Raw genomic sequence first — 20082 nt, 5'->3', positions numbered from 1 at the left:
TATAACTTTCCTTATATTTATATTTGTGCTTGTATGTGTGTACCTATGTGCACGAGTGTAGTATATATATTAATTACTATAATCCAAATTTCACCCTCAGTGCTAGTAGTAGTAGACATTCAAACAGTGTTTTTATATTGTTAAGTTACAAATGTATGCAGTAGAGAATAATCTTTCAGGATTTCTTTTTAGGCAGGATCAAAACTCTATGCTGAAACATAAGAATTAAGGCTTTATACAAAACTAGCTGAATAGGGGCACCTGGGTGGCTCAGTTGGTTAAGCGTCCGATTGTGGCTCAGGTCATGATCTTGCATCCATGGGTTCGAGCCCCGAGACAGGTCTGTGCTGACAGCTCAGAGCCTGGTGCCTGCTTCAGATTCTGTGTCTCCCTCTTTCTGCCAATCGCCCACTCACACTGTGTCTCTCTCTCTCTCAAAAGTAAATAAACATTTAAAAAATTAAAAAAAAAAACGGTTTGAATAGCATATTTATTGCACTGACTGTAGGTCTAGAGAATGCTTTTCAGGGACATTCACTGGAGATAGCTCCCGGGCCTTATCAGATATGCCATGTTTATCGCTCACTTCCTAAAGTTCCTTGGGCTTACCCTGGGCTTATACTGGTCAATGCCAGTCCTTGTGCTCTTTCTTTGATACAGCTACATAGCAGAGAAGCATCTGAAAGACCAAGGTTTATAAACAGAGCTCCTAGAAAGTACCTAGGGAAGTTTTGATAGAAAAAAAAATAGGAAGTGCTTCTTACCTCTGATAGATTTGATTGAATAAGTTAAAACAACGACTCGCTTCATCACCATCTTTTACCCCCAGATTGCATGATTGCTGACAAGTCAAATATAATAAGCTTATCGCTGTTGCAGTACCATGAGCATGGCTCCTTTTCCATCATAGCTGCTAACCCCCTGGCTTATACTGTTCCCCATCACTATTACCATCATTTTCATCGCCACCGTCATTCTCTTCACCAATTATCATTACCAAGTTCTGAATATTCTTAAATCCTGGATGTTGTATTGGAAGCATCACACACATTTCACCAAATCCTCATGACTGAAGTGGGATTACATACGATCATCGTTACCTCCATTTTACAGACAAGGCGGTTCAATTGGTGCGGTGACAAAGGCTTACCACGAGGTGGATTTATGTGTAAATTTATATGTAAATCTGGCCACTCAGAGGCTGTGAAAGCTGGGTTGCTTCTTGCTACTTGGGACTCAAGTTTCTTCACCTATAAAATGGGAATAATAAAACCCACCTTACATTTATCGTGCCAGAACGAAGTGAGAAACAGGAAGAACTGGATTTCTCTCAAGAAATAACTCAAGCTTATCTTTGTCTGATCATGGCAGAGCTGGGAATTTAAGCAACCGTGCAAATATTTCCTCAAAAGTCTCCTGGAATACCTCAGTGGGAGGTGGGAGATGCGTGGTCGCCTCTCCCAAGGTCCTGACTGTGTCTCCTTCCTTCCCTAGGTCTTTTTCTGCCATATATATGGGGGTTCTGATTGAGCTTGAGAGTATTACTTCACAGGACAACCACTCGAGGCTACATAACACCTGTAGGAAAAGGAACCTCCCTCTTGCACATGTTGATCACATTTTACGGAAAACCTTTGATGCATTAGCTTGCTCAAAGCAAAACAAAACAAAATCGAGCATGCAGCAGCTCAGTTAGGAGGAGAATTGCGGGGCGCGAGGAGGGGAACGTAAGTGGTGACGTTGCAGAGACTATCATGCCACCTAAGATGCTTATTTCGAACAAATCAGGGTGTGAAATAAGTCGAACCCTTTCCACACCAACCTTGAAATCACTTCTCAGAAAGAATGGTTGCCCTTCCAGGAGCGGAATGAGTGAAAAAAACACATGTTAACACACACACAAACAAATGCCTAGACACACAATTCCACGTGTGACCCGGAAACACAAAACAAAACCATGGCTCTCTAAGAATCATACCAATCTACATAAATGCAATGAGAACCAAGGAGCTAAAACCTCCTCTTTTAGCAATGACTTTTTAAACAAAACGAGAGTTTATCACCTGTGGAAAGTTACCCCATGCCAAGGTGAGAATGAACTTCGAGTGTCTTGGGTAGGTTTGGGTTTTCGGGCTGGTTGAATGGGTCTGGGAGGGGGCCAACAGGTGTGAGCTCCCGGGATTTCTCAGCAGCAAGGTGATTGCTTCGGGATGCAATCCTGGCCACTGAGGGAAGCTGGAAGCTGTTGCTCTAGTCAAATATTGTTTTTCCTTAAGTATTTTGTTTAAGTATTATTGCTTTCATGACCTGAATTTCTAAGTAGAAATATTTTGAAAACATTACATATTTTGTGAGCCACCAGATTCATTTCAATCCCAACTGCATCATTATTAGTATCATTTTTTAACTCTCCAGTGATTTCAACTGCTCACATCTTAACACTTAAGGCCCAATCCTGAATGTTTGAGGCACACAGTGTAATTTGTTCCCTGTGATACTCGAGGCGTTTGTTCTCAGTTTTTCACCCCCGAGTGCTGATTTCTTTTCACAACTGGAAGAAGCCAGAAATAAATTTCAGCCTTCTTAATGGGGGTAGGTTGGGAAAAAGGCTCAAAAATCTCACACTCATCCAAGAGCTGCAGTTTTAGTATTCAGACACAGCTGGTAATGGAAATCTGGTGGGTCCCTAGAGAAGAATCCTGCCTAGGCTGAGATCCCAAAGGTTCTGAGTATTTGAAAGGTACTTAACATGCTCTACTGGGGTGTGGAACAGATGCCGAAAAAACAACAGTATCTGGGAGGGTTGTTTCACAGAACTGGCTCTATTGTGATATCTATCCTTATTTAGGGACCCACATATATAATCCTGGTTGAGCCCGAGTTTTGCTCACGAAAAATATACACCGGCTGTTCAAAGGTGCCCCGGTACTAGTGATGATTTATTTTACAAATACGTGTGGGGGCTGACTTTGTAATTTGTAAAATAAAACGTAAATGGAAAACCCACGGCTATTTGTTTTAAGTTACCATATGAAAGACACCTTAGATATATTGCCTTTAGTTACCACAGTGACTCATTCTCAAGCTTCCTCTCTCCTTCTGGAAGGTTCTTTTCATTCTCTTAAAGGGCTAATTCTCCTGTTGTGCCACCACCAGATGTACAACATTCCGGATTGCAGTACGCTACAGACATTTCAGTGATTTTCCTTCATTCACAAGAGATTTCAGCATCTTGCTTTTTGAATCCTTTTTTTTTTTCACTTTCTTACTTATAACTAATATCAACATCATTTTTTTTTATGACTGCAATGTACATGCCGTCTCATCCAATACTCTTCCTTTTCAGGTTTTCAACCTTCTCAAGTCCACTTTTCCACCTCTGAAATTCTGATTTCCATCATCTTGCATTTTGAATATCATATTCTATATTTACATCTCACGAGTTTATCTCAACTCCAACAAATTTTCAGCCACATTAGGATATCCACTGGATGAACCAACTATTTTTTTTTCATTGCTACTGTCACTTTGTGTTATCACTGCCCTTCTAACTCAACTTAGATCTATTTAATTAATTTATTTATTTTAAGTGGGCTCCACACTCAATGTGGGGCTTGAATTCATAACCCTGAAATCACAAGTCACATATTCTACCGACTGAGCCAGCCAGGAGGCCCCTAACTCAACTTAGATATAATAGTCTGACACTAAAATTGTTTATTTACAGATGCTCAGCTCCCTTAAATCTTCCCCATTTGTCACACACACCTGACCAAAATCAAGCCCATTAAAAACAACACATTTAGTAACCCACTTTTACACAAATTTAGTTGAACAGAATTTTATATGTACATACACAACACAGTACATATATGGGTATATATACACACTATATTTTATACAAATATAGTTTTGGTATACAATTGTATATGCAGTATGTTATATAATGTTAGATTTCCTGACCGAAGATAGGATAAGAAATTTCAAGTGTGCCTTCAGCAATGGTGATGTCTCAGTATTTTTTTCTAGTTCTTTCCATTTGTAATAACCTAAAATGGCTATTTTATATATTTCTGTTTCTTCTCAGAATTTAAATACACCTTCTGCCTTGCACAGTCTCACTGATGCTTTATATATACTACACCGGAAAAATAGAAGCTGTCAGACATATATGCGCCTTCTTCCCTGTACCAATCATGTCGAACTCTCTACACATACACAGACACACATGTATTCCTCCTGCTGCCATATATGTACTATCTCTGTGCTTATCTCAGGGCAAAACTTCCACTTGTTTACTGTGCTCCATTGGTTCTTGACGATTCAAAAATATCCTCCTATAAATAGTCTCACACTTCCCGCATTAGTGGTGTTTTTCTCCTTCCAGTCTGTGAGGGGAAAATGCTCTGAGGAACTTTCATTTCTGGGGCTGTAGAATTTATGGTTAAAAATATCTCCTGATTAAAAAAATATATATATCTCTGATAGGAATTGTGGGTGGATGTAGCAGGGATAATTTCATGAGGATAATTGAGTTTCATAAAATATCAAATGAAATCCCTAGGCACCAAAACTGAAGAGATACTAGAAAATTTTCCTGACACATTGGCACCACAGCTATGGCTGCATTCAAGGTATTTGCTATTCGCAGTTACTTGGACACGTTGAGTGTGAATGCACTCACATGGGGGAAGGAAAACAAAAGGCCTCTCGCTCCAAAATTTTATTATCTCTTTAAAAATTTTTTTTTTAACGTTTATTTATTTTTGAGACAGAGAGAGACAGAGCATGAACGGGGGAGGGGCAGAAAGAGAGGGAGACACAGAATCCGAAACAGGCCCCAGGCTCTGAGCCATCAGCCCAGAGCCTGACGCAGGGCTCGAACTCACGGACCGCGAGATCGTGACCTGGCTGAAGTCGTGACCTGGCTGAAGTCGGAGGCTTAACCGACTGCGCCACCCAGGCGCCCCTATTATCTCTTTCAAATACATACTTTGAAAGCTGTGTGTGCACTACTTTAAAATTAAAAAAAATTATCAAAGGTTTAAAAGTGGGAGAGGAGTAACAAACATGCAAGGAAAGAGAATAAAGTCAGAATCCTCAAAAGTTTATACCCTTCGTGGAAAGTAGGGTTTAGCAGAAAAACAGTTGGATCGAACTTAATGTAATCTCAACTCAACAAGTTAATTCAAAATTGTTAAAGAAAGAGACTCTTTTAGAACTCCTGGAATAATAAGTGCAAATACTCTTTGTTCATGTGACTTCTTACTGTATTCTCATAATTTCTGCCTTTTGAAATTGAGTATATGACCCCAAATTATGACAGACAAAGGGCAAACACTCAACACGAGTCTGTAGGGAAAAAACCTCGAAGGAATATAGACATTGGATAATGTCTATATTCAAAGTGTTTAGAAAGGTAAAAGGGAGAGTTGTAAATATGGGCTAGGAATAAGATACTAACAACACAAAACAGGCAAATATTTAAAAAAATAAATTACATGATCATAATTTTTACAATTATAATTAGAAGGGTGAAACAAGTTTAGACAAAGTAAGATTTTGTGAGGAAGAAAGTACATCTAAGGAAATTATTTAGAATGGAAACAAAGAGACAAACAGATGGAAAAAAATAAGTCTGAAGGCTACTGCAGCTAAAAATATACAGCTTATGATAAGACTAATCCAGAGAAAGAAATATTGGAAAAAAACGGTGAGAAGAATTAAAATAAAATCATGCATGGAAGTGGTCCAGATTTATTTATTATTTTTTTAATGTTTATTTTTTGAGAAAGAGAGTGTGAGCAGGGGGAGGGGCAGAGAGAGAGGGAGGCACAGAACCCAAAGCAGGTTCCAGTTTCTGAGCTGTCAGTGCAGAGCCCGATGCGGGGCTCAAACTCATGGACTGCAAGATCATGACCTGAGCTGAAGTCGGACACTTAACCGACTGAGCCACACAGGCACCCCAAGAAACATCCAGATTTAAAGAAGAAAAAAGGAACTCTCAGATTTAGAGATAATAAAATATTCATACAGAAAAAATAAAAAGAAACCCACACCCTAATTACCCTGTGTTGAAAGGAAAAATAAAAGACAGTATAATTTTAAATGAGCCAAAGAGAAAGCACGGTTTATCTTGTAAGGTATAGAACTTAAACTAATAGTAACTTTCCATTAGCAAAAATGGAAGCCACAAGAGAAAAAATAATAAATACTTCGATGTACTGAGAAAAATAATTATTGAACCAAAATTAACTAGCCAACTAAATGAACTTGCAAGAATTAAGTACATTAAACACATTTTTCTGTACACACACACACACACACACACACACACACACAGAAACACATTTTAAAAAATTACCAGCAAAATATCCTTTCCAAAGGAACTTCTTATTTGACATGCTTCAGAAAGCAGGAAATCTCAGAAATAAAAGGTGTTCATTTATCGAATAAGGTCTTGCTTTCTTCTTAAATATTGACATAATCTTGCTGCGTGCATACTGCTAGTTTAGAACAGCTTCTTGCTTTATAATTACATAGGGACTCTAGAACGGGGTTACAGGTTGAAACATAGCGGAACCACAGGGGAAGTTTAATGATCTCTGGAAGTGGACACTTAATTCTCTTGTCCTTAGCAAAACTGAGACACACAGCCGGCCCTCACCAGATGAGAAGGCCACGTAATCTAGTGGCTGAATTGCTGCTTCCCAGGTACAACTTAAATATCCTGGACATGGAGGACAGATTTTGGTGGGTACCTTAGCTTGCTCCCTCATGACAGCTGAATACGGCCATTTTCCAAGTTCTGTTTTCCTGGAGGACTGTGTTGCTCAAGGGTAACTCACATTTTATTGCCAAACGAAGGGCAGTTAACAATTTCATAGTACTGTGATCACAGTCAGATGATTTTTGGTCTGGAAAGGACCTCAGTGGCTACATACATTGCTTTCATGGATCTGTCCATCTATCTTTTTCTAAGCCCCAGCTAAGGATCAGGCATGAAGTACAGAGGGGTGACAGGAGAGCAGTGGTACCAGCCCTAAGAGGCTCAAAGCGAGAGAGCAAAATTGAGTTGGAGAATAAGCACGTAAAATAAGCACATCTCATAAATCCTTACCTCTAAATCCTATTTGGGAATACATTTTATTTTTAACAGCATTACACAAGTACGTGGTTTGAAATGCACTATTAATAAAAAGCTTACGATGAGGGGCGCCTGGGTGGCGCAGTCAGTTAAGCATCCTAGTTCAGCTCAGGTCATGATCTCCTGGTTCCTGGGTTCAAGCCCTGCGTCAGGCTCTGTGCTGACAGTTCAGACAGAGCCTGGAGCCTGCTTGAGGCTCTGTGTCTCCCTCTCTCTGTCCCTCCCCCGCTCATGCTCTGTCTCTGTCTCTCTCTCTCTCTCTCTCTCTCTGTCTCAAAAAGAAATCAACAGGGGCGCCTGGGTGGTGCAGTCGGTTAAGCGTCCGACTTCAGCCAGGTCACGATCTCCTGGTCCGGGAGTTCGAGCCCCGCGTCAGGCTCAGGGCTGATGGCTCTGAGCCTGGAGCCTGTTTCCGATTCTGTGTCTCCCTCTCTCTCTGCCCCTCCCCCGTTCATGCTCTGTCTCTCTCTGTCCGAAAAATAAATAAATAAATAAATAAATAAATACGTTGAAAAAAAAAGAAATCAACATTAAAAAAATAAAAACAAAGAACTTATGATGAAATTCATTGTGCTCATCCTCAGCCCTCCTTCCAATTCCATTCATGTGAAGTTTTCTACATCCCCATCTGTATTATCTAAGACTTTTTTTTGAGAGAGAGAGCAAGTGGGGGAGGAGCAGAGAGAGGGAAAGAGAGAAGCTTAGGCAGACTGCACACCCAGCATGGAGCCCAACCTGGGGCTTGATCTCAGGACCCTGGGATCAAGCCCTGAGCTGAAATCAAAAGGTGACACTCAACCGATGAGCCACATAGTGGCCCCATTAAGACACTTTTTTTTTTAATTTTTTTTTCAACGTTTATTTATTTTTGGGACAGAGAGAGACAGAGCATGAACGGGGGAGGGGCAGAGAGAGAGGGAGACACAGAATCGGAAACAGGCTCCAGGCTCAGAGCCATCAGCCCAGAGCCCGACGTGGGGCTCAAACTCACGGACCACGAGATCGTGACCTGGCTGAAGTCGGACGCTTAACCGACTGCGCCACCCAGGCGCCCCAAGACACTTTTTACTCACAGTGTTGGACTGTTAAATATTTCATTCTTTATCGATAACTAGTACAGTGTTATACTCTTTATACAATGCTTATTTTTCCTACAATCCACTAGTATTCACTTTTTCTTTTCTTTTTTCCTGTGGAATTTGAGTCCAAATAAAGTTAAGTAATGTATCCCACTTCACACAGGTCTAAGGGCATTGACACAAAATTCTGACCCATATTTTTACGGCAAAGATTGTGGTCACGCTACTCTATAACTTGCTGAAGCTTCTGGAATTGTCAGTGCTGTAGGCAAGTTACAGGTAAGATTTTTAACTGAATTCTTCCGTAACCAGAAGCCATGTGGTGGTGGCATGAGAAAACGGTGAAGGTTGAGTTCCGAGACTGGGCTATACCCAAGAAACTCCAGCGGTGATGTTTTGTTTCTTTCTTCAGGGTTGAACAATCATGAGTATATTCAATCACTTAGTTTTTAAATAATTAATGAGTATATAAGAAAATTACAACTAGCAAAGGAAGGCATACTGCTTCTCTTTTCATGCTAGTGATGCAAAATTATGTAAAAGCTGGTTTCAATTTGCCTTAAAGTCTTAGGTATATTAAAATGCAACTGCTAATGTGAAAAAAAAATTGTGAGGCTGGCCAACGCTATGAGCTAAATAGTGATAATACCAAGTGTTCTTTTACTCACCATTTATTATGTGTCAGGCATTGTGATAGAGTCACATACACAGATTTAATCTTTTAATCAATTCACACAAATAGATACATTTAGTTTTATTAGAGATAAGGAAAATTAGATAGCACAGTTAATGAATTTTCTTTCTTTCTTCTTTCTTTTTTCTTTTTCTTTTAAAGAGAGCAAGAGCTAGCAGGAGAGAAGGGCAGAGGGAGAGAGAGAGAATCTTTCATTTTTTTTTTTTTTAACGTTTCTTTATTTTTGAGACAGAGAGAGACAGAGCATGAACGGGGAAGGGTCAGAGAGAGGGAGACACAGAATCTGAAACAGGCTTCAGGCTCTGAGCTGTCAGCACAGAGCCCGACGTGGGGCTCGAACTCACAGACCGAGAGATCATGACCTGAGCTGAAGTCGGACGCTTAACCGACTGAGCCACCCAGGTGCCCCGAGACAGAGAGAATCTTAAGCAAGGCTCCAGGTTCAGCACGGAGCCTGATGCAGGGCTCGCCCACAACCCTGGGATCATGACCTGAGCCAAATCAAGTCACATGCCCCACCAACTGAGCCACCCAGGCGCCCTGAAATGAATTTTCTAAAGGATGATAATTGACAAAGAACTGGCAGACTTGCCACACCTCAGACCTGCTCATCTTAATGCCTCCTTCTTCATCCTCGGTGGCTCATTGTACGTGGGTAAGCAAAATCCCCCTACGTTTACCGGGAACTTGAGGCAGACCATTGTTTGCGTGTTTACTATGTCATAAGAAACTCACCATACAGGTCCTATGCGAGACCCAAGGAAATAGAAAATTGTAGCCATCCACAAGAGGCCATAAGCAAGTTTCAAAATAACACGAAGCTGTGATGCAAAGAGAAGCAGCAGGGAGTTCGTGATTTATTGACAGTCATTAATTGTTGGTAACAGTTTTAATTATTCTTTATAGTAGTGCAAATGAAAACATATCAAGAGTCCGTGCCCCTTTAGAACCTTTAAAACCTTTAGAACCTTTCTAATTCTGAATAGAAAGCTACTTGACACTGAAAGGGCGGGCCTATGCCGGCCGACTCCATCTTGTTCTGTGTTCTCCACCTTGAGTGACTATGTCCCCGACATGACCCCTTTTCCGGGAAAATTGCAGAAACCTCAGACCGCGTCTCCTCCCCTTGAGTAACCTCCCGCTCACCCGTTCAAACTTCCTGATCAAAACACGCCCAGAGACCTGCGTAACAGGACTCTGACCCTTCCCCAGCCAATCGGCTGCCCCTAGACCCCTATAAAACTTTTGTGCTTTTGAAACTCGCTCTCTCTCCCCAGTATCTCACTGCTGCGTCGGTGCAGGTAGGGGACTGAGCTCGAGCTAGCTCGAATAAAGGCTCTTTTGCTTTTGCATCAGACTCGGCTCCCTGGTGGTCTTTGGGGATCACGAATTCTGGGCATAACAGACACCAAATACTGTCTGTGTTGATTTTGAAACACTACATAGCCTGCAGTAACATTCCCCTATTTTTTAATTTAATTTAATTTAATTTAATTTAATTTAATTTAATTTAATTTTATTTTATTTTATTTATTTTGCTTTATTTTATTTTATTTTATTTTACTTTATTTTATTTTATTTTACTTTACTTTATTTTATATTTTATTTTATTTTATTTTATTTTATTTTAAACTCACGGAGCATCAGCAACCCTGGGCTTCCTAAAACCCTCTCTCGTTTATGTTCTCCACGTACTCAGGTCACAAACTTCCCTACCAAATAACCACGCTTTGTTTTCAGAAACACTTCTTGCCTGTTCTTATTGCCCCCAAAATCCATCCTTTTCTGGACTGTTTGTTACCTTCTCGAGACACATCAAAATCCACATAGCCAGCGTCTGCTTCTAGTGTCCATGAAGGGCTTACAGGTATGATGGGAAAGATGCCTAAGGTTTCTTAAGCTGTTGCTCATTTTGTTCCTTGAGGTTATGTTTCCACAACCAGCAGGTTTGCTTTGGGACTTACCCGGAGGAAATGATGGCCCCCAGGCCACAGGGACACCTTCTGGCTGCAGGAAAGGGCTCTCCCTCCCTTGCTTCCCTTGGGTGTGTACCACCTGCCAAGGAGGACAGCGCACTTGTGTGCAGCAGGAGATGGCTGCGTTAGCTCAGGGTGTCCCCTGACACCCCACAGCCATCTGGAGAACCAAGTGAGTGCCAGGGAATTAGCAGAATTGGACAAAAACCAAATCAAGCAACTTACTCAAAAGGAAGACCCAGCAAACTCTCTCAATGCTCCCTTTTTTAGGTGATAGAAAAATTACAGATTTGGAGTCAGACATAACTGAGTCAAAATGACCACTTTATTTCTTAAAAGCTTTGTTACCCCAGACTTGATTAACTTGTATAATCTTACTCGCTTTACCTATAAAATGTAAGAAAATATATGTATATAAAACTTCCAGTTACATACGTGTTCTTCATGTCTCAGCTTATATCTACAATATATACAAGTGTAAACATATTACACTTGATGCTTCCTTTCTTCTGACTTAACCTCCATCCCATAGCAGTCTCTCCAGGTCAACCCCAGCCTGGGAAAATTCAGTGCTTATCTTTTTGCAAATAATTTATGTAAGTTCTCCCTCTCGAGGAATGTATACACCTCCTCTTGTCTTCAGTGAAGGTTGTGTTCTCTTCCTTTCAAAGGGAACAGTAGGGAAAGGGAGGAGGGTAAGACCTACCGGTGAAGAAACCTGACAAACAAATACAAGGTCGAGCCAGTGAAGAGCCATCTTGACAGCATGCTGTTGATCTGATGTGCGGAGAATGACATTTTGCCTCCGTTGTTTGCTCCCCCGGACCCATAACTGCAGTCTAACCATGAGAGACACAGCAAACTGAACCAAACTGAGGAACATTCTACCAGATACCCCTCAAAACTGTGACAGTCATCAAGAACAAGGAAGGTCTGAGAAACTACCACTGTTTCAAGGGGCTCAGAGTTTTATTCTGGATGGGCTCTAACAGAAAAAGGACTGTGTGTAAAAATTAAGGAAAGCCAAATGAGATGTGAAATTTAGCCCATAATAATGTATCAGCATCAATGTCACAGCTGAGACCCACGTGCCACGGTAGTGGATGGAAGATGTTCATAATAAGGAAAACTGCCTGTGGTGTGTACAGAGCCAGTCTGGAACCCTCTGCAACTACTCCAAAAATCGAAAGCTGTTATCAAATAAAGTGCTTACTGAAAAAGTCAAGTGTATAGTAATTCACAGTAAGAGAAATTGCTACATGACATGTCCCTGTTCCCTTTCTTACCCATGCCTGTCCCTTTTTGGATGTCAGATCAGAAAGAACATTTTTAGAAATTCATTATTTACAATCAATTTTGTCTAAAGATCCGTTAGTAAAGTTAGTTTTTTAAGTGGAAATACTTTTTAAACTGTCAATTAGCAAAACTTCATTTTAGTTAAAACTGATTCTGTATTGGCATAGTTTACAATTTTTTTTTTGGGGGGGAATAAAATCCAGGAATATTTTGTGTACATTCTCGGTTAAATTTGGATCCTGCCTCATGCAAAATTCAGTGAGCTTCTTAGATGAAGGGATAATAGGAATCATAAAATCACACTGACAGGTAATTTATGCTTGATGAATTTATCCTCATGAAATTTTGTAACACAAAATAATTAAACCTGGGAAAAGTTTGCCAAAGCAAATGTGTATTGTATCTGAATAATGTAGGTTAAAAAAAGGTCTCTGAGCCCAGTGAATTCTGGCCAAAGGAATTTGGGGGAAGATGTGAGGAATATGATCTGTCAAATTTGCCTAATGTGCTAATATTTACCCTGCGGATTTTTACGAGAAAACGGAGTGTAATGTGAAGTAAAATTTGCCTTTCTCTTCACTAAGTCTACATTTGGACCACAGAGAACCCTGTGATTACCTCTGAGTCTGAGCATTTATGTACCCCAGTTCTGGTTTATGTCCATTCAGATGATGGAGGTCAGATGCTAGGAGTCAGAAACTACTGGATTTAAAGTCAAAGTCAATATCTGAATGACACTGGTGATTTTCCCAACTTTGAAAAACCTTATTTTTCCTTAACATGAAGCTATAGCAACTACTTAATTCACCAGGCACCTGGTAATTTTGAAACAAGTGATAGTTTCTTTCCTTTCTATTTCCAATTTCCATAACCTGCTCTCCTGCCTTTACAAAACAACACAAACAAATGGAAATCCATTACCAGATAAAGTCCAGTTGACTCACAAAATATTTACTGGTTCTTAAATAATCTGCTCAGATTTCCCACTCACGAGAAAGTGATTTGCCACAATGTGAAACTTCTTAAAATTATGATGGTTATGGGAATTTTTGTCTCTCTTAACTTCTTTTAACTGAAATATTACCCCTTTCTCAGATTTACAGGACAAGTTGTCACATGGAACGTAACTAGACGATATCAGAGGGATTGTACTTACTAATATACCGATACAAGGGAGACAGTTCAATAAATATTTGTTAATGTGTCTGCCATACTAAGCTCAATACTTTGCTCTATTTAATTCAACTTCAATTTTTAACTGCAAAGGAGTGACAGTCAATCCTCAAAAAATGTCTAATATGGCCCAGAGCAAATGGGAACTTCCCTTTATGGTATCATCTGCTAATCCCCACACTAATTGATTTATTTAAAGGAAAAAAAAATACTCCATTTATTTCAATATGGCATTCAAAATACTTTGTAAGTCTCTTCATAATTCCTACCTCTTTGAATTTACTCCCATGAAGATATTCCCTCTCATCTTGTCTTCCCTTAAGATTTTTTATTAGCTCTCCGTGGTCTGTACAAGTTAAGTTCAAGCATTTCAGCATGACCTACAAGGTCTTCTGTCACCTGCCTTCTTCCCAAATGTCACCTCCTGCCACTTACCTATTTGCAATTCATACTCTAACAATGGCGAACTGTATAAACGTTCCCAATGTTCTATGCTGCTTCATGATTCTATTCACTGGCTTGTCTTGTTCTATTTGTCTTTAATGAGCCCTGTCTCCTGTTTAATGAACTTAAACTTGATAACTTTTGTTCAGTTCCACAGTCTTCTTCTTCAGAAAATCTCAAACCTCAAAAGTCAGATTGAGATACTTTTTTTTTTCTGTATTCACAGGGCATTTCTCCTTTATGCTAATTTACTCCTAAATTATCGCCTACAAATATTTAGCTGCCTTTCTCAACCAATTATTAATGGAGAACAGAAATTGTGTCTTTCTCACACTTTTGTTTCAGTTCCTTTCATGTTTAGTATATAGTCAATAGTATTTTTTTTTTCAGTTGGACAATTTGCCACCCATCAATGCTGGGGTTGATCATTTATAACAGCTATTACCTCATTTGATGAATTATCAGAATAATTCTGCAAAGATCATTATTACTGTTTTATAGAAAGAGGAAACTGAGCCTCAGTGATGCTAATTACGTTGCATGTGAAAGCACTGTTATAGGTTATTCTACCTCCCAACCTTTTCAGTGGTATCACTTAACCTCTCTTCCTGCCTACCTGTCTTTTACATAACAACACATTTTTTTCTTTTCCTAAGAATTTTTCTTCTTGTGGGAAAGAAAATTATAGCTACTTGCATACAAAGAGAAGAGTTAATCATCACCTCAGGGATTAACCAAGGTTTCATGAAGGAAAACAGAACTTGAAGTTGACTTTGATAGGGGACAGGATTTATGGAGGCAGGGAAGTTGGAGGGAGAAGATTCCAGATGGGCTTATGCCACTAGTGTGGACATAATGAGGTTCATGTCTGTTCAGGGAATTAAGTTTGCTGTCAGGAGAGGAGAAAAGAAGGGAGTTTTTACCACGAAACAATAATGCTTGTTTTCAGAGAAAAGCTATCTGAACAGATTGGAAGATGGTGTGGAAAGAAACATTTTTTTTTTTTTTTAGCTTTTACTTGATTTTAATTTTCAGGATTTTAATTATGGACAATTTGACAACTACAGTAAAACCTTGGAGGGTAAGTAACTTGTTGCAGGAGTCTTCTGCAAAAGGAGTAAACATTTGTAATAAATTTTTACTTGATAAACGAGTGATGTCTCCCAATACAAGTAGTACATGACACTGAATGTCACATGATCACAAGTGAGCCAATGGTTCTAGAAATTCACTTTGATGTACGAGTGCTTTGGATTACAAGCATGTTTACTAAACAGATTATGCTCATAAGGCAAGGTTTTACTCTGATTGAAAGATAATACAGAGACATCTGTTATATACTACACCCAGTTTCCCCCACTAGTCATATCTTACTTCGGCTTGATACATCTGTTACAATGAATGAGCCAATATTGACACATTATTAACAGAATTTCATAGTTTATGTCAATTACTTTTTTTTCTTTTTTAGTTTTTACTTGTCTTTTTTACTATTCTAGGATCCTGTCCAGAAAACCACTTGACATTTGGTTGGCGTTTCTCTTTAGTTCCCTCTTGCCTATGGCAGTTTCTCAGACGTTCCTTATTTTTAATGATCTTGACGGTTTTGTAGAGTATTGGCAAGGAATTCTGTAGTCTGTGTGCTCTTAGACTTTGATGTATCACAATTTCTACCCTGTTAAACAACTGTCTAGTAAAGATATTACAATGTTCAAAGCTTATTTAGAAGAAAGGTGCTATACATTTTGAACATAGTTGATGTTGTGGTTATAAGCCTGGGACCAGGTAAAGCGAGAAACATTGGCAAGGCAACAGAGTGTTCAAAAACTGGCTTCCCAGACATCAACACAGTGATTCTGGTGACGGCATGACCTCCCCACTGACTACACTCTGAGCCAACCCAAGCCGCTAAGAGGGCATAAATTGACAGTCCCCAGTCCAAGTGTGTCACCTCTGTGCAGACAGACAAACCTTTGCTCCTTGCTCTCGCTGTCACTTTGGCAAGTTAAATAAGAACCTTTTGAATCCTGCTTATGACATATAGAAATCTACTAATAAATATGTCTTTTCAAAAGCAGTGGGAGAAATCTTTGTGAACAAGGAATTCAGAGGCTTTAGAGTAACTTGGCTTCGTGGCTTTGAATAAAACTCTTTAACTCTGAAGACAAAGGAAAGATGCTTTGGGTTTGGGGGCGCAACTACACCTCCCCACTCCTCATTTGTGCTTGCAGTATGAGACAGCTCCACTATTTTGCCAAGGGATTCATGGAGTAGAGCAGTCAACGTGAATGTGTGAGAAGCTTGAGTTCTGGGGTCCTTCAAAACAATACTGTTTCATGGTTTTCAAATGCTAGGGTGAGTCCAGTTCTCAATTTTTCTACAATTATGCATCCCACTTGACCCCGTTTATGGGAGACAAACTTCAGAAGTCAGCATGAATAGTAGAAAAACAGTGCGCACAGAATCAGTCTTGAGAGGGATTCATTGTCCCCTTAGACAAGGTCATCAGCCTGCGTGTATTTTGGTTTTCACCATCAGATCCCTCCTCCGTGCCTGTGAGGGATGTGGATGTAATGGCGACCCTCAGGAGGTAGGATGCACAGAGGCTATCCCAAGGGACAATATTAATGGGGGCAGAAACTGGAAGGAAGTCGGTTGCAGACCCAGGAATCTGGGACCAGGATGCTGGGATGAGGGCACGTTGTGTGCGTGAAGGGATCTGGACCCCACTCTATAGCATACATGCTGAAATCGGACAGTTTGACTTTGGCTCTTAGCTCTGTCACTTATCAGCTCTGTGCGTTTGAACAAATTGTTCAACTTTTCGAAGCATGATTCCTCTCCTGAAATGTGAGTGACAGCCTCAGAGAGGTGTTGAGAATATAAAATGGGATAAACATGTAAAACAGCTAGCACAATGTGTTAGGGGTGTTGATAATGATGTTGTTCACAGCTCCTCTTAAGGACCGGGTGGCACAGAATGTGGGTAGATCAGCTAATGGACCCATCAGGATGGGACTGAGACACTCAGGATAAAAATGCATCTGATGACATTTTTTATGCTTCCCATACATTCCTTTCTAGAAGCTCAAATAACATGGCCTATGCAAAAGCAGAATAAAACTTAGAAAAAACATTATAAATAAAATATTTTATTATGTCACTAGTCACATTCATCTGCAAATAATGCTTAAAGCATTTGGATGTAGTTTTTTTTTCTTTTCTTTTTTTTTTTTTAATTTTTTTTTCAACGTTTTTTATTTATTTTTGGGACAGAGACAGACAGAGCATGAACAGGGGCGGGGCAGAGAGAGAGGGAGACACAGAATCGGAAACAGGCTCCAGGCTCCGAGCCATCAGCCCAGAGCCTGACACGGGGCTCGAACTCACAGACCACGAGACCGTGACCTGGCTGAAGTCGGACGCTTAACCGACTGCGCCACCCAGGCGCCCCTTCTTTTCTTTTCTATTCATTAAATTGAGTACCTTGCAATAGCATTCACTCTAAAGTTTGTTAAAACGTGTCATTTCTTCAAAAGAATAGAGAAATTTTACCTCAACATAGGTTGAATTGTCAAAAATTTGAATTAGTGAAATCCAGATAAATGAATTTCAACTTCATCTGCTGCTCCGTTGGATGTGTTTTTGAAGCTCAGAAAGCTTCAGGTTTGGGGAATCTGGGTGGTTCAGTCAGTTGAGCGTCCAACTCTTGATTTCAGCTCAGGTCATGATCCCAGGGTTGTGGGACTGAGCCCTGCATCAGGCTCCGTACTGAGCACTGAACCTGCTTAGGATTCTCTCTCTCTCTCTCTCCCTCTGCCCCTCTCCCCCACTCATGCTTTCTCTTTTCCTGAATAAATAAATAATAAATAATAAATAAAATACAGAGATTAGAAAGATAGATTACAAAACATAACCCAAAATATAGATTACCTAAAAGAAACTCATTTCAAATATAGCAATAGAGATTGGACGAAAGTAAGTGCAAGAGTGGAAAAAGTTCCATCAGGCGTGTGAATCAAAAGACAGCAGGCTGACTATATGAATATCAGATAAAGTAAACTTCAGAACACAGGGATTGCCAGAGACAGAGACAGAAATTTAGAATGGCTAAAGGGTCGATCTGTTGAGAAGATGTAGCCATCCTACCAGTGTATATGTTGAAAAACAGAGCTGCAAAATCTATGAAGCCAAAACTGATAGAACAGAAATGGGAAATAAACAAATATGTGATTATACATATGTATCACCATGCTGTGTCAATAATGGACACCGTACCAAGACAGAAAATCAGCAAGGATAGAGAAGAACTGAATAACACCGTTAACTAACAGGATCTAATTGATGTTTATAGGACATTCTACCCCAATAACAGCAAAATAATTTTTTTCAAGTGTCCATAGAAGCTATACAAGGATAGATCATAACCTAGGCCATAAAAACAATCTTAACAAATTCAAAAGAATTGAAATCATCCAGAATCTGTTCTCCAACCACAGCAGAATCAAGCTAAAAATGACTAATATAAATATAATTGAAAAATATCTAAATACTTAACAACAAAAAAACATACATCTAAGTACTCTGTGAATCTCAAGGAAATAAAATTATGCATTGTACTAAAAACATTAAAAATAAAACATGACATTTGTGAAACACAGCTAAAGTAGCACTAAAAGGAAAATTTATAGTATTAAATATATACATAATAGAAGACGAGAGGCCTCAAATAAAGATAAGAGCGTGAATTAGTGAAATTGAAACAGGAAAGCGACAGAGAAGATCAATAAAACCAAGAGTTGGGTTTTGTTTTTTGTTTTGTTTTTTGAAAAATCAATAAGATTGACAAACCTCTAAGAAAATGAACCAAACCAAAACAAAACAAAACAAAAAAAACCAAGAGAAAACAAATTACCAATATGGGGTACGAAATTCTAGGTCTTACAGACTTCCAAAGGATAATATGTGAATAGTATGAACAATTCAACGCACTTCCACTTGACAATTTGAATGAAATAAACTAATTCTTGAAAACTGTAAACTATAACTCATTACATATAAAATACTACTTTTAATAGCTCTCTATGTATCAAGTGAAAATACATTATTTAAAAACCCTAAGGGGCACCTAGTTGGCTCAGTCGGTTGAGCATCCAACTTCAGCTCAGGTCACAATCTCATGGTTCATGAGTTCGAGCCCCATGTCGGGCTCTGTGCTGACAGCTCAGAGCCTGGAGCCTGCTTTGGATTCTGTGCCTCCCTCTCTCTCTGTCCCTCCTCTGCTCACACTCTACATCTCTCTCCCTTAAAAATAAATAAACATTTAAAAAATAATAAAAATAAAACCCATAAAAATAACCTTCAGTTTCAAATGGTTTAACTTGGATTATTTCCCCAAATGTTTAGGGAAGAATTAGTACCAATTCTACAAAGTATCTTCCAGGTACTAGAAGAATATGGAAAAATTTTTAATTTATGTTGTGAAACTAGTATTACATAAAGAGCATACAAATACATTATAGACACACAAAAAAATTGCATCCTTCATGAATATAGACACAAATACCCTTCGCAAACACCAGCAAATAGAGTTCAGTAATATTATATATATTATATATGTAATATATATAATTAATCATATATTATAATAATTATATTATATATTATATAATTATATTATAGTCATGAAATTATATATAACATATTAATTAATATGATATTGTTATAATTATTAATGAATAAATATAATTAAAGTAATAATATATAAATTAAATAATTAAATTGAATAATTATTTATTAATTAAATATTAATTAAATCAAATAAGTACATAATATATGTAATTACATATAATTATATTATAATTATATAAAATTATATATAATGTATTGATTAATATGATATTGTTATAATTATTAATGAATAAATATAATTAATATAACATTTTACAAATTAAACGACTACTTAAATTAAATAATTAAATATTAATTAAATTAAATATTACATAATGTATGTAATTATATATTTAACAATTAATATATATTAATAATATAAAATTATATTAATATATTAATATATAATTATATTATGTATATAATTACTTATATATATAATTATATAATCAAACCCATCCTCCACATTAACATGCTAAAAAAGAAAAATTTCACAATCCTTTTAGCCCCTGCAGAAAAATCCTTTGGCAAAATGTGGCATACATTCATGTTGAAAACTCTTAGAAAAATTGAAATAAAGAGAACTTCATAATTGATAAATAG

The sequence above is a fragment of the Felis catus genome, chromosome C1 (assembly GCF_018350175.1).
Source record: "Felis catus isolate Fca126 chromosome C1, F.catus_Fca126_mat1.0, whole genome shotgun sequence".
NCBI lineage: Eukaryota > Metazoa > Chordata > Mammalia > Carnivora > Felidae > Felis > Felis catus.
This window is presented reverse-complemented; position numbering follows the sequence as displayed.